Source organism: Gorilla gorilla, chromosome 16 (assembly GCF_029281585.2).
Source record: "Gorilla gorilla gorilla isolate KB3781 chromosome 16, NHGRI_mGorGor1-v2.1_pri, whole genome shotgun sequence".
Classification (NCBI taxonomy): domain Eukaryota; kingdom Metazoa; phylum Chordata; class Mammalia; order Primates; family Hominidae; genus Gorilla; species Gorilla gorilla.
The window spans coordinates 70,113,954-70,140,003 of record NC_073240.2 but is presented as its reverse complement, the minus strand read 5'-3'; the positions used below and the strand labels follow the sequence as shown (position 1 = coordinate 70,140,003).

General features: G+C 48.1%; 1 long non-coding RNA gene across 1 annotated transcript; it reads left to right on the top strand.

Annotated features, from left to right (window-relative positions):
• Positions 1-4: 4 nt before the first annotated feature.
• On the top strand, positions 5-15,773 carry LOC129527006 (uncharacterized). The gene is made up of 3 exons (XR_008671842.2): positions 5-296; positions 10,245-10,352; positions 14,597-15,773. It is a non-coding gene; the product is annotated as an uncharacterized lncRNA (long non-coding RNA).
• The last annotated feature ends 10,277 nt before the right edge of the window (positions 15,774-26,050 follow it).

Genomic DNA, 26,050 nt, shown 5'->3' with positions numbered 1-26,050 from the left:
CCCCATTCCACAGCCTGAGGTGCCACCAAAGCCATAAGCCCAGGGGAGTCTCTCACACCCCATTCTCCTAGGGCCCATGTACCCCAGTACCCCACGCCCACCTCCACCCCAGGAGCCGAAGGCCGGCAGGGAGCCTGGAGAGCCTCCTTGATGGGAGAACTGCGGAGCTTGCCCCTCGGAAAAGTGCATGGGGTGGAGAACAGGGAAGGAGAAAAAAAACAACTGGGTACTCGCAGCCCCACCGCAGTGTCCCCTTCGCCGGTGGGAGAGGATCCTGGCCGCCCTGAATCCTTGAAGTGAGTTCCACCCCTGTCTCTTGGAGTGCTCAGGGTGGTGGGCCCTTTGCCAGCCCTCACCCTTTCCCCAGGGATCCTGTCCCAGGTCACAGGCTCCTAGACTGGAAGGTGCTGGGCCTGGACCTCTGCCACTCAGTGGACACAGCGATAAGAGATGAAGGGACACAGACGACAAAGAAGAAACATTTGGCTTCGGGGAACCAGACTCTGTGTCTCCTCCCAGGTGCTGAAGGAATAGGTTGCAGCTACCTGGTGCCCCCACCCCGACCCTGCCAGAGAAAGGTTGGAACATCCACACCTGTGGACCGAAGTCCCCCACCAGGCTCCTTCCTCCCACCCTTCAGCCCCAGGCTTTCTGAGCTCCTGCTCCTCCCTGCCTTGCCTTGTTTGCTGAGGGCACACACAGTGGAGAGAGCACAGGACTGGGAGTCCAGAGACCTGGGCTCTAGTCTACTCTGTGACTCGGGTCAAGTCTCTGGCCCTTTGTGGGCCTAAGTTGCCCCATTTGCAGTGAATAGGTTGCAGTCAATTATCTCCGGCCATTTTTATGGATCCTGAACCATGGTCTTGGGCACCTTGCTTTATTAGGCTTTTTGGTGGCTGTGCATCTTGTAAGGGTGCGTATGCATGTGCGTGTGTGTGTGCGTGCGAGCATGCGCTTGTCCTCTCACACCTAAGTTCTTAAAGGGAAAGAGACTGGGGCCTACACAGAGGCAGGCATGTATATTCCACAGACCAGAGTTTGACAAGAATGGCTGGACACAAGAGTGGAGCCCAGTCCCAGCTCTATGCTGAATTCAGAGTAGCCTTGGACAAGACCCTCACCATCTACAAAATGGAGATTAATAATCCCTGCTTTGCCTTTCCAAGGCTAGTCGGTGGACTCAATGAGATATTAGATATGAAGCTCTTTGAAGGGTAATAGCACAGGGATGTGTGCTTTTGATGTCTGGGCCAATGATGGGTTTGGGGGAAGAATAGGGTGTGAAGCGTTCTCTGGGAGGCAAAGGCTGGCACTGGACTGATTGGCCACCCTGCCAAAGCTGCAGCATGCACAGCACAGGCAGGCACCCCACCACCAGCAGCCAAGGTGAGCAGAGATGCCTGGTGCCCCACCTGGATTCCTGCCTGCTGTAGGTATCTGTGTGTGCACCTTGAAGAAACTAAAGAGGGAAGATAAAGAGGCTCCCAACCTAAACGGAGGTGGTCAGTGGATTACTGATGAATCGATCTGCATATCTTGGCCAAAATCACCCTCCTCTGCTCTTAGGGAGTTTAAAGTCTAACTGAATGATTGAACACGAACCCTTTGGAGAAGGATGTGGAGCCAGGAGAGGGGATTGTGGATGGTGAGCACACAGGATGATCAGAGGAGGGGGAAGGGCAGGGAGGGGCCGGGGAGGGGGGTACTTAGACCACATGGAGATGCATTTAGAGTACTGTGTTCAACACTCCTATTTCACAGTGATGAAATGGAGGCCCAGAGAGGGAAAGTGACCTGCCCAAGGTCACACAGTCACAAGAAGTCAGTAGCAGAGCTAGAACTTGGACCCAGGACTTCAGGAATCTATGCTGGATTTGAGCCTCCTGTGCAGCCGAGGGAGACCTGAAGTGTGGGAAGGACTGGGATACGTACCAGTGGGCAGGAAGAAAGAGTGAGGCAAAGTGCAGAGGTGGGAACTTTGTACAGCAAGGGAAAGGAGCTGGAATCACAGGCAGGATCTGGAAGGAGGGAGCTGCCCAGACCTGGAAAGCCAGGCTGAGCACTGCAGACCACAGACGGTTTCGAGCTGACACCAGTTGGGAAGATACAGGCGTGCGAGGGGCACACGCCCAAATGACCCAGTGAGACAGCAGGTGACATGACAGCAAGGCAGCAAGGAGACAGGGAAGAGCAGCTCCAGGAGTCAGGCAACCTCCAATCAAATGGCCTTGACCAAGTTGTCTCTCTTCTCTGACCCTCAGTTTCTTTTTTGTGGAGTGGGAGATAATCATCTTTTTTTCCTCTCAGGGTTATTGTAGTGACCACAGAATGCATTTGGAAGTGCTCTGTAAACTGCAGAGTGCTAAGTAAATTTAATATTTGGAATTGTGTTTTATTTTCCAAAGGGCTCAGTAAACATTTGTGGAACTGACTGATATTGGATTGGACACTGTCCCCATGGCAATGGGCAGAGGGACCACAAACGGAGGGGGGCAGGGATTGGGGTGGTCAGAGGGAGTCCTGGCAAGGGTGTGAAGGAAGGAGAGCTTCAGTCTTAAATGTCAGTCTCCCTCTGACATCTTTACAACATAACTCAAAAAGCCTTTTTGGGGGGAAACAGTCCTACCCCAATCCATGTGACTCAAAATGCCCCATCTCTTCCTTTGCCTGTGTGTTCAAGGGGCGCCATATCAGATGTCACTATTCTATGTGTTCTTCACCCATCCCCACTGGCCATCTACTCCTCAGGCACTCACCAGCTCCTCCTGGGTGGGCCCAGACGTTGTATTTGTTTACAAGGCCTTGTTGGATAGCAGAAACGGTACTACAGAAACCATCGCCCTCAGTTAATATGGCAAGACTCAGGTCCCTCACATGTGTTCTCAGCCCCCTGGCACCCAACCCTACCTCAATCCATAAGTCCGCTCACTCCTCCCCTCTCCTTGGCAATGGAGTCACCAGGGCAGGGCTTACTGCCCCACTTGGCAGATGAGAAAACGGAGGCTAGGAGAGAGGCGCTGCCTGGCAGCGCGAAACCTAGAACAGCCTCACCCACACCGTCAGAGTTGCCCTGCTGATGAGGCCATTATCTCATCAGGGCTGGAAGTATTTGCCTCATTTGACAGAGGAGGAAACGGGCACTAAGGGCAAGGACATGCTTTACGGGAACTTCTTGCAGAGCTTTCTTTTCTGCCACTGCATCCAGATAAGGGGTCCATGTTGCCAGTGGTTTCCCAGTGCTGCCGTGACAAATTATCATGCACAGCACCTTCAAACGACAACCATTTACTCTCAGTCCTGGAGGCCAGAAGTCCCAAGTCGGGGCATTGCAGAGTTGTGCTCCCTCTGAAGCTTCCATGGCTCCCTCTGACCGCTGCCCATCCCTGCCCCCTACGTTTATGGTCCCTCTGCCCATGGCTGTGAAGAGACACAGTGCCCAATCCAACACCGGTCAGTTCTACAAATGTTTACTGAGGACTTTGGAAGATAAAACACAACTCCAAATATTGAATTGGCTTATCACTCTGCAGTTTACAAAGCCACTTCCAAATGCATTCTGTGGTCACCACAATAACCCTGAGAGGGAGAATCCTTCCTTGTCTCTTCCAGCTTCTGGTTCCCAGCATCCCTGGGCTCGTGGCAGCATCACACAATCTTGCCTGTCTTCACATGCCGTCTCTGTGTGTCTGTGTCCTCTCGTCTCTGTAGAACAGCAGTCACTGGAGTCAGGATGAGCTCATCTCAAGATCCTTAGCTTAAGTACATCTGCAAAGACCCTTTTTCCAAACAAGATCACAGTCACGGGTAGAGGAAGTTAGGATGTGGACATACATTTTGGAGACACTGTTCAATCGACATCAGTGTCTTTCCCCCACTGGCAGCACAAGGGGGTCCAACAAGGTCAGTTTCTTCCTTTTATCCTTCCCTCAACTTCTCACTGTGTCAGAGAGGGTCTCCTATAGCATCTTCTCCTATCTGGTCATGTTATGGAGGAGAAAGGAGGGTAAAGACATATAGGGTCCCTGCTGGGGACATTGAGTTGGGGGACTTACCTCCCTCTAACTCCCTTTCCTACCACCTCACAGTCTGGCCATGGCTTTTTTTTTTTTTTTTTTTTCTGTCACCCAGGCTGGAGTGCAATGGCACTATCTTGGCTCACTGCAACCTCCGCCTCCCAGGTTCAAGCGGTTCTCCTGCCTCAGCCTCCTGAGTAGCTGGGACTCAGGTACCACCATGCCTGGCTAATTTTTGTATTTTTAGTAGAGATGGGGTTTCACCATGTTGGTCAGGCTGGCCTCAAACTTCTGACCTCAAGTGCTCTACCCGCCTCAGCCTCCCATGTGCTGGGATTACAGGCGTAAGCCACTGCTCCCGGCCTGGCCATGGCCTTTCAAAAGGACCCTGGATCCCCTTCCTCTAACATCTTCCTATCATGGGGTCCCTATGGAAAGATGTCCCTTATGGTGAATAGGCTCAGAGAAAATGCCTGTTCTCCCTTCTCACTCCATCTGTGCCCCAGCCCTTCTTCTGATGCCCAGGTCCTAAGAGCCCTTTTGCCAGGGAGCCACAAAGCTTTGAATTCCATGCGGAAAGCACAGACTTCCAGGCAGAACCCCTTGGGGTAGGAGACACTGTGACTGGCATGGATCCCCAGGTGTGACCCTGTCTTGAGAGCAGGATTGAGGGAGGTGGAACATGGGAAGCTGGCCTTTGGAGAGTGTGTGTCAGGGGGAAGATGCTGAGACAGGAGGAGGATGACCTGCCTTGGCCAGAGAGAGAGATCACAAGGGCCTGTCATGTCCGGTACTTGAAGGAAGCCCCAGGCGTGCCCTGTGCCAGGTGGGCTCCTGAGGGCCAGTAGCCATCAAGGACCAGAACACTCAGCAAGGCCTTCAGGGCCATCTGACCTAGGGAGGAAAGCTGCTTGCAAAGAAGTAAAGATGCAGTGAGGGGACCAGCAGGCTTGCAGCATCCAGGTGGCCTCTGTCTCGGTGCCAGCTTCCCAGGCCCAGGCAATATCTTTACAGCAGCTGAGAGTCCACGGTGCCTCTTGGGCAGCCCCCTGCTTGCAAAGGGGGAACTGGGGGGCTGGGCTTGAAGCTACAATAGGATAGAAGCAGCCTGTTTCATTTAGATGGAGGGTTTAATTGGGGTGGCTTGGAGGAGGGTGATTATAGAGGCCTCTATGAAGGGGGGTTAGCCCACCCTCCCCTGCATGCATCCCGGTCACCCACAGTAATTTCTGTTTTATCCTATTAGCTTAAGAGGGTCTCTGTTCCTGCATCCATAATTGCTCTAATAAGAAAACATAACGTCTGGTCCATTGGTTCTCAATCCTGGCAACAAGTTAGCATCCGATACTATTTAATTCGAATCTCTGGAGGTGAGGCCCACGTCTCTTTTAAGGCTCCCAGGGGATTCTGATGTGCAGCCAGGGCGGAGACCCCCAGGTAGTCCAACTACCTCGGCCTGCTTGATTCTTGGGGCACCTTGAGAGGCGAGGCCACGGCTGCTTCCTTACCATCTCGCTCCTACAGTTCTCTGGGTTGGGCCCAGCACACAGCAAAGACATATAAATATGTATGTGTGGACACACAGAGCCTTCTACTGCCACTCCAGCAAATAGCCATGGTGGTGGATGCTTCCCAGCAGCAATTGCAATTGCCCTTACTGTCTGAATCACGGGCCATCAGTTACACAGTGCTTGCTGCTTCCCTGGGTTTCTCCTTGTTGCCCATGCCCCCTCTCCCAGTGAGTGGATGCTGCAGATGCTGAAGCTGTCCCCACTCAGGGAGGAACGGGAAGGAGCGAGCATCTTCTGGGATCTGCTCTCAGCCTGAAGCCACTGCCTGTCCTTTAGGGCTAAAGTCCTTTAAGGATTGCTCCAGGCAAAACTTCCACTGCCCCAGCAAGCACAGAGACTCCTTCCCTGACCCCGTCTCCCTCTCACCCCTAAGGTACCAACTGTCTGCAAGCCCCAAGCAAAACCTCTACTAGGCTGTCTCTTTCAAGAGCCACAAAAATAATCATCACTTTTCATCCAGCAATCACACACCTGAGAAGGTAGCCCATGGAAATAATCCTCAAAAAATGAAAAAGCCCTTTGAACAAAGTTTCAGCCTCATATCTAATAGCCAGAAACTTGAAGCAACCTAAATGCCCAGCTCCAGAGCACTGGTAAGCAAAGCATGCTCATGTTAAAAGCTAATAGTGAAGACTGTGGCAACGTGGAGAAATGCTGATGATCTGGTGTTCGGTGCAAATTGCGTTGAGCTGGAGCCCAGCTATGAGAAAACTGTGTGTGTATGAATGAGAGATGGAGGGGAATTGCAAAAGTAAAAAGAAAACCAATGCCCATTTACTAGGTTTGGGGGATTGTAATTTTTTTTTATTTGTGGTGGTGTTATAATATTGTTTGTGCAATAAATATTTTATATGAAGAAATAATAATGATAATAATTTCTTGTACATCCAGAGAAGCCTCTTGAATGCACCTATTCCAGCACAGGTGTACCTGAGCATGGGTCCTCACATGGACTGTCTTTCTGGAGTGTTTGCATTTGAAAGAAGCCTACACTGCAGCCAGGGTGACAGCTATTTTATTTTATTTATTTATTTATTTATTTTTGAGTCAGAGTCTCGCTCTGTCCCCCAGGCTGGAATGCAGTGGCATGATCTCCTGGCTCACTGCAACCTCTGCCTCCTGGGTTCAAGTGATTGTCGTGCCTCAGCCTCCCAAGTAGCTGAGACAACAGGCGCTCACCCAGAGGCCTGGCTGATTTATTTTTTGTATTTTCAGTAGAGACAGGGTTTCACCATGTTGGCCAGGCTAGTCTCAAACTCCTAACCTCAAGTGATCCTCCCGCCTTGGCCTCCCAAAGTGCCGGGATTACAGGCATAAGCCACCATGCCCGGCCAGTGACACCTATTTTATTATGGGCAGGGAAAGGTCCTGAGCTCACCACCCGTAGCTGACCCCTTCCCCACACAGCCACCCACAGAACCACCAGCCTTCCTAGCTCAGTGCACTCTCCTTTGTGCAATGCAGGAAGGGGTAGACAGTCATGCAGAGCTTACAGGCAACTCAGGCTCCAAGCCTCACTTTCTCTGGGCGGTATTTTACTCCATATTAAGAATATCCGGGCTGGTGCGGTGGCTCATGCCTGTAATCCCAGCACTTTGGGAGGCCAACGGGGGTGGATCGCCTGAGGTCAGGAGTTTGAAACTAGCCTGGCCAACATGGTGAAACCCTGTCTCTACCAAAAATACCAAAATTAGCTGGGTGTGGTGGTATGCACCTGTAATCCCAGCTACTCGGAGGCTGAGGTAGGAGAATCACTTGTACCGGGGAGGTGGAGGTCACAGTGAGCCGAAATCATGCCATTGCACTCCAGCCTGGGTGACCGAGTGAGACCCCGTCTCAAAAAAAAAAAAAAAAAAAAAGGATTATCTGTAGGGTCAGATGGGGATACTTTGAAAGAGTAAGAAGGGGGCCAAGGGGCCACAGCTTGTATGAGAGCTGAACCCAGGTGATCTCAGCCAAGGGCACAGGCCTTCTACCTTCTGTTTCTGGGTCTTCCCCCTGAGATGGGGGAGGAGAGAGGTGACCAGCCACTATCCTGAGCCTCCTCTGCAGCAGGCTGGAGGGCTATGGACTCTTCTAGGGCTGAGACGGGGTGCTGACTCCAGGGAGGAGGGGGCTGGCGCTGGGCCTGGGGCTTTCTTAACATCTGGGTGTGGACGTTTTGAAGTTGTGTTCTCAGGAAAGGCTTGAGGAAGCCTTGCTGTGTTCTCTGTTCCCACCCAGCTCAAAAGACGTAGGAAGTTCTCCCTGGCTGCTCTCCTGGGGCCTGGGCTGGACTTGCTGGCTGTGGGGCAGCTCAGGGCAGGCCAAAGAACCCTATGACATACCCAGTCTGCTCAGGGTGTGGAAGTCAGATTTACACAAAACATTCCATGGGAAGGGAAGGCTTCACTTTGATAAGAGGATTTAAAGTGATAATAACAGCCAATGTTTACCAAGCTCTTGCTACAAGCTAGGTGCCAAGAGCTTTGCAGGATCAGTATCTCATGTGGTACTCACCAAACTCCATGTCTATCACCATCCCATTTTATAGATTGGAAAGTTGAGGCTGTGACGTCTACAAGATCACACAGCTGGATCTCAAATCAGGACTGGCCCAAAGTTTGTGTTCTCAGTTGCTGTCTCCCGCTCTGAGGCCCACTGGCCCCCCAGCCATGGCAAGCCTGGGCGTGAATTACCCAGTAGGTTTCACACGGTTCTTAGTACCACTTCTCTTAGTAATCAGAGAGTACATTTAGATTTTCAAAAATTAAATATACATATAATTCTTCCTTGAACATATATGCTCTGAATTCACCACCACATATATCCTATAGCTAATGTTCAAAACAGGACTCCTATTCACTTCAACCAGCCAATCTGGAGGCTCTTACAGGATCGTGCCTTTGAGGCAAAAATGGTGAATATTCAGATAATGTGAGGAGCAGGCATTTTGTCCACTGTTCTTTTGGGAAATATAGAGTACTTCTAGTCCATTTCATACATTAAACCAGAAGAGACCACGGAAATCTATTAGCTATTCTAGGAACAGTAAGATCCTAAAAGAGCAAGTGACTTGCTTGTCACTTCAGGAATTAAAGGCTGACCTTGCATTCATTGCCACCTGCCCAGCTGGGGTTTCTTCCTCCTTAAACATTTTTGTGCAGTTATTTTGGGGGCAGTTTCTGACACTTGTATTAGAGAGTCCCTTTGGGTCCAGCTTGTCTCATACCTACCCTACGCAGTTTATTTTGGTTCTGTTGTAAAAATCCAAGTGTAAAAGCTTCCATCTAACACCCCCATCTGATGAGCCATGTGGATTATCCTGGGCTCCAATGAGAGCAGCAGCCACTGGGAATCTACTAAAAGCAGTGTTTGCAAACTTCCTGGCTATTAAGTAACTTTCTGAACCATAGCTGGATTTGAGAACACTTCTGAAATCCCTGCTAAATATTTTAGCATGGGGAGGGAGTTGCAAAAGAGAGGAAGAAGATAATCGAGGGCTGTGTAAATATTTAATTTAGCCTCAAGCTGGTAGCCTTAATTACAGAACATTAACGTCTTTATCATAATATTCCCAGGTCTAACTAATGATAAACAACCCTTTCTCAGGCTCACTATCAAAACCCCCAATCAGAAGTCTCCAGCCAGAGCCTCTTTCTATTGGTCCCAGGTTCTGCTCCCTCCATCCTGCAAGGTCGCATACTCCTTCACCTCCTTGGCATGTCCTTGCCACAGGGGCGGAGTGGGAGGAGGGACAGATTGCAGATCCCTGCTTATATACAGGGAAACCAAGGTTTAAAGGGTCAGGGAAGCTGGTAAGTGCCAGAGCCCAGGTTTCCTCATCCACATCCTGAGCATTTTCTGTCCCAGTTTGGGGTTTGCAGGGAGGCCCCCCAATGACTCCTCCCTTCTCTGAGCTCAGTTCTCCTGCACTGAATGACTAAAGAGAGTCAGCATATTACACAGAGAGGAAGAACCGTGTGAAACCTAGAAGGTAATTCATGCCCAGGCTCGTCATGGCTGGGGGCCAGTGGGCCTCAGGGCGGGAGACTGATCTCCAGGCAAGCCAGAATCAAAGCCAGCACCCAGCCCACTCCCCAAGCGCAGGTCCGAATGCCAGCTTCCCATTTACCCTACTTCCGGCAGCAGCATCTCCACGCTCATTCACCACTCCAGGGCCAGGTACTTCGTGTCCTCTAATTCTCAGGACAACCTGGCAAGGCTGCTTTTACCATCCCATATGCAGGAGGAAGTAACCAAGGAGGCTCATAGTGGTTAAGTAGCTTGTTCCAGCTCACACACTTGGCAAGTGGCTGAGTCAGGACTTCAACCAAAAGCCCATGTTCTCTTGGTGCCCCTATACACCATGCCTACCAGCTAGGACCCCAGAAGCCCCTTCACTGCTGACCTCCACAGTGCTGGCCTGGTTGACCCACTGCCTGGTTGGTGCTGCCTGTGGAGCTCCGTCCTGAGGGCAAAGCCTCAACCCTGAGCCCCACCTTGAATTGAAGGACTCATGTGTTAGGGAGCACTGTGGGGCCTCATCGCCTTTGACCTGGAGCATTTGATCTGGGTCAGATGCTCACAGGTGGGCCAGGGCTCAGGGGGAAAGAAGGGGAGGCTTCATCTGGCTCCTGATTTCTTTGTTTATTTATTCATTCATTCTTTCTTTCTCCAGATCCTTGCCGAGCATCTGCTCTGTACAGGCAGTGTACTAAGTGCTAGAGAGATGGTGTGGGGTAGATAATGGCTTCCAAAGATGTTCACGTCCTGATCCACAGATCCTGTGAGTATGTTACCCTGCATGGCAAAAAGGATGTTGCAGATATGATTAAGTTAAGAATCTTGAGATGGGAAGGTCATCATGGATTATCAGGGTAGGCCCAATGTAATCACAGGGTCCTTTTAAGAAGGAGGCAGGCGGATCAGAGTCAGAGAAAGAAGTGTGGCGATGGAAGTGGAGGTCAGAGCAATATGGCCATGAGCCAAGGGATGCCAGCGGCCTCTGGAAGTTGGAGAAGGCAAGGAAACGGACCATTCCCTAGAGCCTCCAAGAGGAACACAGCCTAGCCAGCACCTTGGTTTTAGCGCAGCGGATCTGCTTTCAGATTTCTGATCTCCAGAACTATAAGATAATACACTTGTGTTGCTTTAAGCCACTACTTTTGTGGTGATTTGTGATTGCTACAATTGGAAACTAACAAATAGCAAGATAAATGAGATGTGGTCCCTAGCCCTGAGTAGCCCTTTATGGAACTGTAGCAGAATTCCCTGGAGGGCCCTCCATCAGTTGATGTTGGGCCCCACCCACAGAGCTCCTGATTCAGTAGGTCTGGGTTGGAGCTGAGAGGCTGCACTTCTCAGAAACTCCTAGGAGAGCCGCTGCTTGGGAACCACATTTTGGGAACCACTGGTGTAGGGCAGTAGGCCTCAAACTTTAATGTGCCTTCACCTGTTCTGGGGAATCTTGCTAAAATGCAGGTTCTGAAGTATGAATGGGCTTGTTGATTTGTGGATGTGTCTATTGCCTGACTCCTCTGTTAGAATGCATGGTCCCTGAAAGCAGGGGCTCTGCTGTGATTGCCCCTGCTGGGTCCCCAGACCCTGGAGCTGAGCCTGGCTATAGATACCCAATAAACATCTGTGGCATGGATGGGCTTGGAGCCCATGAGAACAGTTTAGGCCAGACACAGTGATGTGGGTGTCTTGGGTGCCTTTGCTGATGCCACAGAAGTAAATTAAGTCCCACAGGGACAGAATGAGGGCCAGGAAGGAAAAGGGGAAGGAAAGGATCCCCAGGGACCTCCATCCCAGGAGAGGGACTCAGCAGGAGTGTCAGTGAAGGAGACGGCCAGGGGAGGAAGGCGTTCCCGTTGGAAGGAAAGGCAGCAGCACCAAGAGCTGAGAGCCAGAGGAGGCTTCTGGAAAAGGCTGTTGAGAGGGAAAACTGAGGTACGTGACTTCCACTGCTGGGGGTCTCCACAGTGGCATCTCTTACAGGAAGGGCTGAATGATGCCTGGAGGAGGGGCTCAGATATATGTCTATGTTTTTCTCTCATCGCTTAAATAATTTATAAAAATAATATGTGTGTGTTGGAAAATATTTAGGAAAAGTCTAAGAAATAGAAAGAAAAAAATGAAATTTCTATAATTGCCACACCCAGAAATGAGGCCTGTTTATATTTTAATGTATTTCAGTGTTTGTTGAACACATGTATGTAACATATACACAATTTTCCTTCAAGTTTGGATTAATATTGTGTATATCTTTAAATTCTCTTTCTTTTACTTAATACATTTTTCCATAACTATTTTTCATGTTATTTTAAAGTGCAAAACATAATTCTTAAGGGATGGATAATAACCTTTTGCAGAAATACACCCTAATTTATTTAACTAATCACTTATTTTTGAGTATTTAGATCATTTTGTTGTGGTTTTAATTTATATTACCCTTAGACTATGATGTTCAGCAACTTTGCGTGTGTGTGTGTGTGTGTGTGTGTGTGTGTGTGTGTGTGTGTGTTTGTCATTCTCATTTCTTCTTTGGTGAAGTATCTATTCAGTCTTTTGCCTATTTTTAATTGGCAAAATGTACTTATTTTCTCATTGTTGAGTCTTTTGATGTCCTTTGTCAAATATATGATTTGTAAATATTTTCTGCCAGTCTGTGGTTTGTGTTTTCATTTTCACTTTTTTTTTTCAGAGCAAACATTTTTAATATCGATAAAATCTCATTTATCATTTTTTTCCTTATAGATTATTCCTTTAGTATCTGAAGGTCACACATATTTTCTCCTATATTTTCTAGAAGTTTCATAGGTTTATGTTTTACACTTAGGACTATAATCCATTTTGAGTTCATTTTTGTGTAAGGTGTGGGTATGTGAGATCCTTTCTTTTTTGTTTTGAATATAGATATGTGAGTGGAAAAAAGCCACAAATTGAAAATGTTTTTTATCTGCACTCACATCACAACAATCAACACAGAAGACTTCTGTGCCCACATATGTAAGGATTTCTCTCACCAGCAAACAAGCAAAAAGTTCTGCAGTGGACACCAGCTGGGTGTCCTCCGATTCAGGTCTGACACTCTCTACCTAAAGACCGCATCCGATCCCAGAGGTTGAGGGCTCTGGGTGTCCTCCGATTCAGGTCTGACACTCTCTACCTAAAGACCGCACCCGATCCCAGAGGTTGAGGGCTCAGTCTCACAAGACTGCCCCCCGACTTCCGCCGCCAACCGCAAGCCCCTGGTTGTTTTACCTGTGCTTCTGACCAAGCAGCTATAAATCAGGGTCCCCACTACCCTCCCCTTGGGTTTGATTAATTTGCTGGAGCAGTTCTACAGAGCTCAGTGGAACACTGCTTATGTTTACTGATTTATTATAAAGAATATTAGAAAGGATACAGATGAGGCGACACATAGGGTGAGATATGGGGAAGGGGGACAGAATTTTCATGTCCTCCTCAGATGCAGCATTCTCCGTAAACCCCACGTGTTCAGCTACCGAGAAGCTCCTGTACCCCTTCCTCCTGGGCCTTTTTTTTTTGGGACGAAGTCTTGCTCTGTCGCCCAGGCTGGAGTGTAGTGGCACGATCTCGGCTCACTGCAAGCTCCGCCTCCCAGGTTCACGCTATTCTCCTGCCTCAGCCTCCCAAGTAGCTGGGACTACAGGCGCCCACCACCACGCCTGGCTAATTTTTTTTTTTTTTTTTTTTTGTATTTTTAGTAGAGACGAGGTTTCACCGTGTTAACCAGGATGGCCTCAATCACCTGACCTCGTGATCCACCTGCCCCAGCCTCCCAAAGTGCTGGGATTACAGGCGTGAGCCACCGCGCCTGGCCTGTTTTTTGTTTTTTTTTTTTTTTTAGACAGGGTCTCGCCCTGTTGCCCAGGCTGGAGTGCAGTGGTGCAGTCTTGGTTCATTGCAGCCTCAACTCCCCAGGCTCAAGCCATCCTCCTATCTTGGCCTCCCAAATAGCTGAAACTATAGGCACGTCACCGCACCCAGCAAATTTTTACATTTTTTTTGTAGAGACAAGGTCTTGTATGTTGCCCAGGCTGGTCTTGAAGTTTTGGGCTCAAGCGATCCTCTTGCCTCAGTCTCTTAAAGTGCTGGGATTACAGGCATGAGCCACTGCGCTCAGCCCCTAATTAATAACTTTTAAATCATATTTAGACACATGGTGGGCGGCCTCCATTTGTTCTCTTGTTCCAGGGCCCAGAGGCATCGGGAGCCAGCCCAAAGACCCCTGCCGATGGCAAAGTGTTGTACTAACTCTCACACCTCTCCTTTCGAGAGGCTTCAAGGCATGATGGGACAATCACTGGGTTTGAAACAAGATGACCCACTTTAGCTTAATTTTCTTCCATCATCATAAGTCAAAAGCGATCCTGCCTGCCTCCTGGCACTGCTTAGAAATCCCATGAAAGAGTGCACAGGTGGCCGGGCGCAGTGGCTCTCACCTGTAATCCCGGCACTTTAGGAGGCCGAGGCAGGTGGATCACTTGAGGTCAGGAGTTCGAGACCAGCCTGGCCAACATGCTGAAACTCCGTCTCTACTAAAAATACAAAAATTAGCCGGGCGTGGTGGTACGCACCTGTAATCCCAGCCACTCCGGAGGCTGAGGCGGGAGAACCACTTAAACCCAGGAAGTGGAGGTTGCAGTGAGCTGAGATTGCACCACTGCCCTCCAGCCTCAGCAACAGAGGGAGACCCCATCTCAAAAAAAAAAAAAAGAGTGCACAGGCAAGGGCTCATCCCATGAAGAGGACCGGACAGATGGAGACCATTCTTCTTGTGCCCCAAGACCAGGGCTCCTATGCCTTACCTGCTTTCTAAGGCACTCCTGCTGGATTTTGGTGGCAAATCTGGGTAGTCATTTTTCATTCTGCAGGACTCCTCCTTACTCACAGTTGAGCCAAGGACAGCCAAGTGACCTGTGACATAACGTTGTTCGGAAAATGAGCTGGAACAGAAAACAGTGTCTTGATCCTACCACTTGTTTCTCTTCTCCTCCCCAGGACATCATGACCTCCAGTGTGCATTCAACCTAACAGAGCTGCTAAACTCATTGCCTTTCTGCTCTGCCTCTCCTCTCTCCTGCAACACCCTCTCCGTCTCATAAATATAGTCACAATTTTCTCATGGTTTAAGCCAAGAAACAGTTACAAACTCTAAAGTCTTTTATCCAATGCATTAAAAAACTGAGATACTAAATTAGATAAGTTGTTATCCGGTAGAACTCACGAAAGAATCAAATGTTCTTGACAAAATTTAGAACAAAATTTGACCCTGGAAAATGGAGGTGATAGAAATAAAATCCACAAAAGGAAACTTGCCACGGCAGCAGCTATCATTGGTGAAAGCTGATATTGACAAAAATCGATCTATGAACCACAGTTCTGATATAAAATTCAAGGGAAAAAGAATTGGTCCCAATGAAAATAATTTCAGTCCATTGGAAATGAAAAAGTGGAAAAATTGGAAATAGTTTAACCGAGCTTTTTACAGAATTGATCAAGGAATTAAATTGACTTAATGGAGTCCATTCTGGAAAACCCTTTCCCAAGAAAAATTCATCAGTCAGAGAACTTCTGAGTTACATATTTGTATTAAAAATATCTCCATAGGCTGGGTGCAGTGGCTCATGCGTGTAATCCCAGCACTTTGGGAGGCCGAGGCAGGCGAATCACTTGAGGTCAGGAGTTCGAGACCAGCCTGGCCAACACGGTGGCAGACACCTGTAATCTCAGCTATTTGCGAAGCAGGGGAATCGCTTGAACCCGGAAGGTGGAGGTTGCAGTGAGCCGAGATCACGCCACTGCACTCCAGCCTGGGTGAAAGAGCGAGACTCCGTGTCAACAACAACAAAAACAACAATATCTCCATAGGTATTTGGTAGTAAAAATGAAAAAAAGAGAGAAAAATGTCTCCAGTGGATCCTCCATGAGATTTTCATGAAGAACCCAGGAGTGCTGGTCTGTGGTGGGAGCTTCACCCGGGAGGAGTAGAGAGGGCTGGGAGGGGGTGATGGCTGGTACCTTTGGGCCCCTCTCCATAAAAATATAGAAAAAATTAGATTATATGACTGCATAGATATACAGATGAATGCAATTCAGGCTGGATTCCTTATTTTAGATTCATTGTTATTATGTTCTTTTATTCTTCTGATTTTAAAATAAATTAAAATTAAACATTTTAAGGGCCCCTAAGAAGTATTGTGGGCCCTAGGCACTGTAGCTAACAGATAATTGGCCCTGGTGGGGTCTCAGGTCAAGGGGAAGCAGAAACGTCTGGGTGAACCTGGGGTGGGTGGGGTGGAGAGAAGAGGTGGGGCTGTCTCTGCATCTCCTTAGTGGACAGCGCCCGTGTGACCGCCCCAGCCCAGCTCCCATGGATGGATGCTCTGCTCTTCCCAGGGCTGGGGTGTTCATTCAGGTGTCTCTTCGCGGTGGATCTTTCACCTCTTAAGGAGCCCTGAGTTCATTTCTGTATTGCAATAAAGAGCTCAGCTGAAACAAACACCCAGTCCTAATGTCCCCTCCTGAAAGTGGTGAAGCCCCTCCCAGAGCAAACTCATTTCATGGTTGTCCAGCCTTGGTTGCATCATCCACTGTGGAGAGCCAACTGGACATGTGTTTTCCTCTCTGATCTAGCTATGAGCTATTTGGAGCTGAGATTGGGTCTTTCTCTTTTGACCTAGACTGCTACCATTAAACCCCATCAACATGCCAGTGTTGAGTGCCTATTGCATGCCAGACCCTGTATCCTAGGCTCTGGGAGGACCACATTAAGCAAGACACAGCCCTGCCCTCAAGGGGTTTATCCAGGGCTCGCTGAGGATGGTTTTTTCAGCTTCAGTATTGACATCCAGACTGGGTAACTCTTGGTTGTGGGGGGTTGTCCTGTGCATTGTAGGATGTTTAGCAGCATCCCTGGCCTCTCCCACTAGATGACAGGGGGATTCCCTCCCTCCAATCGGTGACCATCAGAAATGTCTCCGGACATTGCCGAATGTCCCCTAGGAAGCAAAATAGCTCCCAGGTAAGAGCAACAGCTTGGGGAATGGGTGTTGACAATCAAGTCAGAGAGGACTCAGGGAGCACACTGTAGTGCCAACACACCCGTGGCTAGGAATGGAAGGGCAAGGGATGCGGGTCTGGCTGTGGGTGTGGGGCTATCAGGGATGCTTCATGGAAGAAGGGGCTGTTTAACTTGGGCCTTGGAGCTGGGCAGACATCTGGAGGAACTGACAGTAGTATGGAGAAGGAGAATTGACAGAACTCTTGCCAAGTTAAACTGAGGAGAAATAAGCTCATGTTCCTGCAGAAATGATTGGGCTTAGATACTAGGTAGATCTCATTATCAAATGGAGGGTGGAGGCAGGTATAAATACCTAGAAAATTCTGAACAATACATGGGTTACCCATGGGCTAAATCTAGTCTGAAGATATATATTACTTGGTCTATCCGGTAATAATTTATGAAATGAATTTAAATGGTACCCACCATTCCTTATCATCCACAGACTCAATTATTCACTTACACATTTTCCCCTGCCTGGTTTCTGAAGTCTGGTGGCAAATCTTCCCCTGCCTGGTTTCTGAAGGCTTGTGAGTTTGTAGTTTGAGTTTTTAAATATAAAAACTGTAGTGATTTTTCACCTGGGGTTTGTGGACCCTTTTCAGATCTTTGTATGAAATTCAGAGTATCTGGAGGACCAAAAATTGTGGACAGGGACCTTAAACGTACCTAAATTCTCTGAGCATTATTCTGGTGAGAGAGTCCCTGGCTTTTGTAGAGTTCTGCGAAGGTCACCCCTTAACCTCCTGAAAGAGGCCTAGCCGGGTGGACAGAGGTCTCTGCAGGGCCCTGGAGGAAGTCTGTGCAATCAGCAAAGAAGAGACCCAGGGCTGACTTCTGCAACCTTTTCCTCTCAGTCTATTTTAATTCAGTTGGTGATTTTTAAAAAATGAATACACGATGAGATCTGTTTACAGTTACAGTAGGCACTATGACTGTCACCAGAGGGCTGGGCACATTGATTTAAGGCAGCTGTGGAAAGTGACTAACTTTGTGAACCAGAGAGGAAGGCTTAGATTAGTGATTTCTTCCCCCCATTAAGAGGCAGCTCTGGAGGGCAAGGAGCCAGAAAGGGAGACAAGAATTGCATCGTGGAGGTGGGAGTCAGGCTGGGAGAATGTGGGAGGCTGGTGTGAGCCCCACAAGGCCTCTCTCCCCTGGCCAGGGCCCACTGGCTGTGCTGCCTCCCAGCAAACCATTCTCAAAAGAGGATCTGGTTACTCCAGTTACATCGAGGTGTAGATGATGAAAACAACTTACAATTTGGTCTGCATTTTAACCGCAATCATGGTTCAGCCCAAGTCTCTGATTCCAGGCATAGCTTGCTAGGGGTTGAGGGAAAGGTAGGGAAGACCTTTGGGGAGGGGCCTGCAAAGTGGGGTGGGGGAAGAGGCAGGAGGCCTGTTCTTGGACCCAAAAGCTTTTCCTCAAGTGGGAGCTGGAATTGTTCTTTGAGACCCAACCCTGAGGTATTTCTTTTGTGTGGTTCCACCATGGGCAAAGACGCCTTTGCATTGAAAACACAGCAATGAAGTGTGATTTTCCTGGCTTCTCTTGGTTTTCTACCACTCCTACCTTCCTGCAGCTTCTGCCTGAGCATCTGCTGGGCCCACCAGGCCTGGGCTAAGCTCTGGATTCCCCAAGACGGTAGTCAGGCTGCACTGTGTGTGTCGGGGGTGGTGATGGGGGGCATGTGGGCACACACACATGGGTCTGGGGCTCACCTTGACCCTGAGAGCTTCTCGAACGGCCTAGAGCATCTTAGGAACCAGGAGAAAGGCACCTGATATAATTAATGAAGGTGAGCAAGTGCTCTGCAGACAGCCAAGCCCCAGCGACAGGGAGGAAATGTGTATTTCCCTTTCTTCTCTTCACACTCTCCCAGCCTCCCTCCTGACCGTTCCTTGAGCTTTGCTCTCTGCTTCCCAACAAAAAAGAACGCCAGACATCAGCTAGTTCTCAACCTTGGCCAAACATTAGTGTCAGCTGGGTAGTCAATGGAATCAGCTGGTAGACTTTAATCAGTCCAAGAACTGATTAGCTCAGAATCCCTGGCAGGAGTGGCCCAGACATCAGTGTCTTTAAAATTTTTTTAAAGGCTTTAATTTTTAGAGTAGTTGTAGGTTCATAGCAAACTTGAGGAAGGCACAGAGATCTCCCACATATCCTCTGCCCCCACACGTGCACAGCCTCCCTCATTGTCAACGTTCCCCGCCTGCATCGGTGACTTTTAGAACTCCCCAGGTGATTCCAGTGTGCAGGCAAGTTTGACAGTCAGTGCACTAGAAGAGCTTCTTAAACTTCACCGTGCACAGCAATTACCTGGGATCCTGGTGACGTGTTAAATGCTGATTCTGATTCAGCAGGTTTCGGATGGAGCTGGAGATTCTTCATTCCAACAAGCTCCCGGGCCATGCTGATGCTGGAGAATGTAAAGAACATGGTCAAAGTGTTGTGAGGAGAACTCTAGCCCCCAGCCCCCTCTCCATTCTGTGGGATCTTTCATCCATCCATCCATCCATTCCCCCATCCATCCATCCACCCATCCATCCAGTTAACCAACCAATATCTGTTGATGTGCCAGGGCCTGTGCTAAGATGCTGGGTATGAGATGGAGACCAAGGAGTCAAGCCCCTGTCTTCAAGAAGGTCACATTCCAGTGGGGGAAGAGAGGCAGTGTGCAGGTAAACCCGCACGGGAACAGGTCCTTGTAGCAAGGTATTATGATAAGGAGCACCTGGGTGTCCGCCTTGGCTGGCTGGGCAGAGATGGCCACACCAAGGAGTTGACATTGGAGCTGATGACTGAGTGAGGAGAAGTAGCCAGCCCCATGAAAACTCGAGAGCCAGGGTGCCAGGCAGGAGGAGCGTGGCAGTCCATGAAGCCCTCTGAGGGAGCCCAGTGGTGGATTGAGGAGGCTGAGAATGAGGGAGGGTAGGGGCAGGGGACAGCTCACTGAGGGCCTTGCAGGCCTGCTGAGGAATTTCAATTCCATTTTCAGGCATTGGGAAGCTATTGGAGAGTTTTGAACAGCTGATGTTATTTTCCAAAACAATGACTGCTGGCTACATGGACACAGGCTTGCAGGGAGGGAGGCAGGGGCAGAAATCCCATTGGCAAACAAAGTGGCATCCGAAATGTCACACACACACACACACACACACACACACACACACACACACACCCCAAATCCTGTTTCCTCCACATACCTTAAAATGGAAGCAGTGCCATTGGAAGAAGCACTGCTCTCAGGCTCAGGAGAAGACCCAGTCTTTCAAAGACTCCTTTGGGAATGTCCAGACTTCCCACTTCAGACAGTGGCCCTTCTGCCATCCACAGCTGGATGTCCTTGATTCCCCATTACTCCTCACTCCATACAGCCAGCGCACCAGCTCTGCCATGTGTCCTAGTCAACCCACCTCTCTCCACCCCTTCTCAGCCCTGGCCCCCCTTCTCTCTCACCACAGCTCCAGCATCCATCTCCTTAGGAGGCTTCCTGCTTCCACTCCTGCCCCTGCAATCCTGTGTCCACACAGCCACGGAGTCACCAAGATGTGAAGAGGAAAAGTCACTGGCTCCACACCCACAGCTGGCCAGCAGGGGACAGTCGACCCCCGACACGAAGCGGCTTTTCTCACAGCTACTCGAACGCGAATCGCAGGGAGGCACTCAGGGGTATTCCCCAGGAATAAAACATAACTATCTTAAAGTTTGTGAAGTAATTGGCACCTTAAGATGGAATATTTTTGGTCAGGTGTGGTGGCTCATGCCTGTAATCTTAGCACTTTGGGAGGCTGATGTGGGTGGATCACTTGAGGTCAGGAGTTCGAGACCAGCCTGGCCAACATGGTGAAACCCCGTCTCTACTAAAAACACAAAAATTAGCTGGGCATGATGGCACATGCCTGTAGTCCCAGCTACTTGGGAAGCATCTGTGTGCTGGTTCTATTGTCAGATCTGATTTTCTATACTTTTTTTTTTTTTTTTTTTTTTGAGACACAGTCTCACTCCGTCACCCAGGCTGGAGTGCAGGGGCCCCGCCTCCCAAGTTCAAGCAATTCTCCTGCCTCAGCCTCCCGAGCAGCTGGGATTACAGGCTGCGTCACCATACCTGGCTAATTTTTGTATTTTTAGTAGAGATGGGGTTTTGCCATGTTGGCCAGGCTGTTCTCGAACCCCTGACCTCAAGTGATCCGCCCACCTCGGCCTCCCAAAGTGCTGGGATTACAGGCATTAGCCATCACACCCCACAAAAAATGTATTTTTAAAAATTAAAATACAGCTTTAAATAAGACAACCAGGCAACATGTAGACAGGCCTTTGGGTGGGTTCCTGTTGGTGAGAGCTCAGATATAATGAGACAGAGAAGTGCTGACAGCTGAGGAGAAACAGAAACACAAGAGAATGGCCCCACTTCCCCTCTCCTTTCATGCTAAGCCTAGGGCCAAAGGAGATAAGACATGGCCCTGCCTAAGTGCACACCGGGAAGCTCTTTTCCAGATTCCCATAGATGTGAAGGCACCAAGATGAAGAGAATCCAACTGCGAGTCTACAGACCAGGGTTTTACTCCAGCTCCGTCACCAGGACGTTGACCCCACACAGTCCTCACACACACATCGCTGCTCCGCCACTGAGAGGAGGTGCCCACTCGGCCAGTCTCTTAGGGCCATTCTGAGGATAAAATATTTCATTATTTTCATGAAACGAGCCTAAAAAGTATAACGTAGGAAGGTTCTTTAGAATCTCATTAATTCAAACTCTAATTTGGAATTTGAAAAATTTTAAACGGTTTCATTTTTCACAGCAAAGAATAAAATTGTGTACCTCCCAAAGCTGTCACTTCATGGACTCACAGAAGGCAGAGACTTCATCTCACTCATCACTGCATCCCTTGCAGCCAGCACAGTGCATGCTGTTTGCTGTGCATCTGTGTATTCACTTGTGTGTGTGTGTGTGTGTATTTGCACGTATTAAACACACACTGTGAAGATTTTAATTTGTAATAGAGGCAGCTTTTTGAAAGTCCACTAGGGAAGACAGCAAATAGCAGGAGAGGGCTGGAGAGAGGCTAGAGGGGTTTTTATGTTGGGTTATTCAAAAAATAACATCAATGGAAGTTGAAGAAATGGGGGCACATGCTAAGAGACTCAATTGCTGAAAAATCTTCCTGTCTCTGCTTTTGGGCTTTTCTAATCATTTAGTGGAGCAAATACCAATTTCAGCAGATCTGATATAGAGTCCACAGATGAAATGGACTAATTATCTTATCTGGCGAATGTAGGAGAGCTCTGGGGCTGAGATCTGCCTCCCTGGTTGAGCCCACTGTGTAGACGGTGGAGTCAGGAGATAGTGGATTATAGTTATTGCCTGAGGACGATGGGTCAGAACATGGAATTTGGAGTCAGACATACCTGGGCTTGAGACCTTGTTTATCAAATAACTAAATGGTTTCTGGCAAGTTGTTAACTTCTCCAAGTTTGTTTTTTCATCCGTGAAGTTCACAGACTTCCTCCCAAGGTTGTCAAAAGGATTAGAAAGAACACCCGTGGAGTCTTCTAGCAAGAGCCCGACCCACTGTGGGAGCTTAGACACTCTGGCTCTTCGTGTTGGCCCCACTGCTCTGCCTGTGATTTTGGAAAGGAAAGGCCATCCAAAGCTTACCCCAGGGAAGAGCACTCCAGGCCAGTCAGCTGTGGACTTGGTTATTTATGTTAACTAGTTATGACTCATGACAGGGACAGGTCTCATCTTTGCTTTGGGCAGGTAGCACAATCAGTAGGAAGGTGTTCAATAAATACGTAGTGAAAAGAACTGCACGAGCTTCAGCAAGCTCCTTAACCCATTTATGCCAGGGGTTACAATTTTTTGAATTTTTGCATGAATGAAAAATCAGACCTTGGCGATGACCTTGAGCAGTAGGATATAAATAACTCCCACATGCTTAGCATTCCGATAATGGAACACTAGGCAGCAGTGTTTCTTTTTCTCACCTACCAGGAGTCGGGCTTCCAGAGTCATGGTGAGCAGTTAATGAGAGTTAGTTTGAGGAGCACCTGTAATGGTGCCTGTTTCCTCTTCCTATTCCTAAATGCTCATTAGCAAGAAACACTAACCCAGGACCATGGTTTCTAGTACCCCAGACACTGAAACCTACTAATTCAAGCTCACGAGAAGTTGCCTAGGTAATTTCTTCTGATGGGTATTTTCAGATGAAGAGAGTGCCTCTCTCTGTTGCCTGCAGTAGTTGAGAAAATAGACAGACACTTTCCCTAAGACTACCTTGCCACGCCATTGATAGGAATCTGTTTGGGGCCTCCCACTGTATTCAACTGAATTGCAGAAATTTAACTTCATTGGTGTTAAAAAGGAAAGATGACAGAATAACAGGCATTAAATTAAGATCATGCATCTTTGCTATATGTTTGCTTAAAAACAAGACCTCTTCCTCACCCCACTTCAGAGATTTACTTCCTTCTGTAGTCCCCAGAGAGATGAACTCTCTTTACTAGATTTTCTGAACTGAAATGGAGCAGCCATTCTTATCTCAGTGATTTCACTAGGTGCTGACAGAACGGAGCAAAATCCCAGGGAGACACCAGCTCTTCTGACGTTAAGCTTAGATGCAATGAGCTTTGCGTTGCTTAAGAACATCTTATCTAAACTGTGTATTTAATACCAGTTGTCCACTGCTCTATTTCTGGTCCTTCACAGGACTTTTTTTCTGCCCCTTTTGCTGTTCTCTTTGCTACTGCTCTTTGATGGCTTGCTTTGCAGTCCTGTCATTTTGTGAAATCCTCCTAGAAAAGGATTAGCAAAATTACACAGTGTTGCTGCTACTTAACATTCAGGAAATGCAGCATACGCATGCAAGTTATCAATCATTCTTACCAGATGGTAAATATATCTCTTTTCACCAGAAATTGAGCAGCAAACATTCAAATTCATCACCAATACAACATTTACATTCACATCCATTTTCAGTTTGACATCCTTAATGAGCTGGTATAATGAAAATCAATATTTTATCCCTATATTGTTGACTATTTGTAAGTTACGATAATGCAGACTTGGGATGAAAAAATTATCATTAAACAAAATCTCACCACTACTTGCACTTTTATATACTCTGTCTATACTTCCCCACCACCCCCCTCCCAGTACCCCAGAGTTCTGCATTCCGAATGAGCTAATGAAAAAGGCATACAGGTAAGAAGAATAAAAACCTAGAAGTTGTTGTTGTTTTTACCACTGCTTAAATTTAGTGGTTACCTTTTGTTAGTTTATTACAAACTTTGAGAGCAGAGTTCTCTATTTATTGGATTGTACCATGAGGCAACTGAAGTCTATGGGGTGAAAGAGTATATTCTTCTTTTATTGAGACACAGTCTCACTCTGTCACCCAGGCTGGAGTGCAGTGGCATGATCTCAGCTCACTGCAACCTCTCCCTGCAGGGTTCAAGTGATTCTCCTGGCTCACCCTCCTGAGTAGCTGGGATTATAGGTGCGCACCACCATGCCTGGCTAAGTTTTGTATTTTTCGTAGAGACGGGGTTTCGCCGTGTTGCCCAGGCTGGTCTTCAACTCCTGACCTCAGGTGATCTGCCCACTTCGGCCTCCCAAAGTGCTGGGATTACAGGCGTGAGACACCACACCTGGCCTGAGTAAATTCTTGATGCTCTAATGGCTGAGCCAGGGAGCCCTGTATTCTGAGTACCAAGTCTAGATTTCTGCCCAACTAATGTTCCCTACAGATTTCAGTTTTGTCCTTCAATGATTATCATCGAATTAAATGGCAACCCTTTGAGTGGTTGCTACTGGCTGAATTGTGTGCCCCTCACCACTCACACGTTAAGTCCTAACTCCCCGGCATCTCAGAACGTGACTGCATTTAGAGATAGGCCTTTAAAGAGGTAATTAAGGTCAAATGAGGTCACATGAGTGGGCCCTAAACACAGAGAACACAGTTGGAGAGACAGCCTTGAGGATACAGCAAGAAGGCACCATCTGCAAGACATGGTGAGAGGTCTTGGAAGAAACCAAACCTACCAACATCTTAATCTTGGACTTCAAGCCTCCAGAATTGTGAGAATAATAAATTTCTTGTGTAAGCCACCCGGTCTGTGGTATTCGTTAGAGCAGCTCTAGCAAGCTAATACGACAGGGTCCAGATTGGAGGAAAATGCAGAATTTACACTGTATTTACATGTATTTTCCTCTATAATGGAGATACATTATTAATTAGGGCTCATTTGTTGCAAGTAACAGAAACTAAATCCAGCCAACTTCAGCAAATGTTAAGAATTTATCCTAAGGATACAGTGGTACCTCGCGGAACCTGAGAGGAATACAGCTGGCCTCAGAAGGGCATTGGATCCAGGGCCTGGAGCATTGTCTTCTGTTTCTCATCTCCGCTTTTCACTGTATTTCTGCTTTAGTTTTTTAATCCATCCCATTTTGAATTCCTGGGGAAAAGACTGATTGGTCAGCCAGCTTGAGTGAGGGGGATTCGCCCCTCGTCTAAGTCATGGCCAGAGAAGGCAGGGTCACATGGCATACAGTGGCCGCCAGAGCCTGTGGCTATGAAGGGAAGGAGCACTCATCAGACTACCAAGTAAGTTCTCTGGAGTATGGAGGGCCCACCCCCCTCAAGGGCAATGGGGAGATGAATATGAGATGCTCAGTGTGCTAAGGCAGAACAGCCAACGTATTAACAGTTTGGCTACAAGCAGCAAAATCAAAGCAAGAGCAGCTGGAGAGCTCATTCACCCAAGACTTCTTGCAACCTTATGGCCATTTCCCAACTGAAGACGGTGGGGAAGGAAAAGCTGCCAAGAATGTTGATTAGTAGCCTGTCAAAATCTGCGCACCCATCAGCTGGAAAAAGTTGATTCGTGATCAATTGTAATTCCATTACACAAATGGTGCAGAATGTTTATAATCCAAAAAATACTGTGCAATGAAACACAACATGAAGAAAGACTCTGGTCTCTGGTTTTGTCTGTTTGGGAGGTTAAATCATTATTCTTTGAGAAGGGGGTAAACATTAAATAATGCTAATTGTTCTGAAGAGGCAAGTAGAGAAAATATATGAGGGACAAACTCTCAAATAAATCTAAATAAAAAATGGTTACCCAGTCTGAATGAGCATGGGAAAGGCCATCCTCTCACCTGGCATGGACACCTGTTTTTGTTCAGGTTACTCCCTCCTCTTCTTCCACCTGGACTCCACCCCTGGAACACCAGCTTAGGCTCTATCTCTTCCCTAACACCTTCCCTGAGTACACAATTTAGCATTTTATTTTTCTTCGAGTTTTTAGTATACATTGTGCTCCCCCTTGAAGACTAAGGCTCCTTAGGATTAAAGCCCATGCATACTCTTTGTTCCCACACA